The sequence below is a fragment of the Lipophrys pholis genome (assembly GCF_963383615.2).
Source record: "Lipophrys pholis genome assembly, chromosome: 16".
Lineage (NCBI taxonomy): Eukaryota > Metazoa > Chordata > Actinopteri > Blenniiformes > Blenniidae > Lipophrys > Lipophrys pholis.
The window spans coordinates 8,398,610-8,399,298 of NC_137634.1; positions in this window are offsets into that span (position 1 = coordinate 8,398,610).

The following is a 689-nucleotide window of genomic DNA, read 5'->3' on the forward strand; positions in this document are numbered from 1 at the left end:
AAAAAAAAAAAAAATGAAGAAAAAAAAAAAAAGAGAAATCAGGAACCCGGCGCAAAAGTGTCCTATCTCTTCCTAAAACAGTACCTCTTGTGCGCGCTTGTGTAAACTGTTTGTGATTGTGACGGCTTCGGTTGGCGTGCTTGTATTTATGTGTTTTCGTGTGCGTGCGCGTGCACGTGCGGCTGGACGAGTGTACTTTGTGTGAATATGTTTGGTGTGTGCGTGTTTTTGTGAAAGATTGCAGTAAGTGTAATGTGTTGCAAATCCAATGGTATGTAATGTACATACTTTATTTAATGTACAGCAAATGAAACACGATTCTTCTAATATTTGTACAAACATTTTGTATGTAAAAATACACTGCGGAGATTTTGGAATAGGTACTGCTATGGCTATTACAGATGTGTAAATATATATTTATATTTTTTTTCCATGTATTAAATACTGTATAAATGCAAAATGTACAATTTTTTTTAGAATGGGCCAATACATGTTTTTTATGTTACTGTACAAATTCATATTTTTGTATTGCATGTGACGAACCATTCTGTACACGCAGTTTTTGTTTTCATCCATGAGACAATAAAATGAAGCTTGTTCATGTAACGGCACCGTTTATATAGCAATTAGTCTCACCAATAACCAGAGGGAGAATCAAACGCGTGATTTCCTGCAAAGCTTTAAAGATT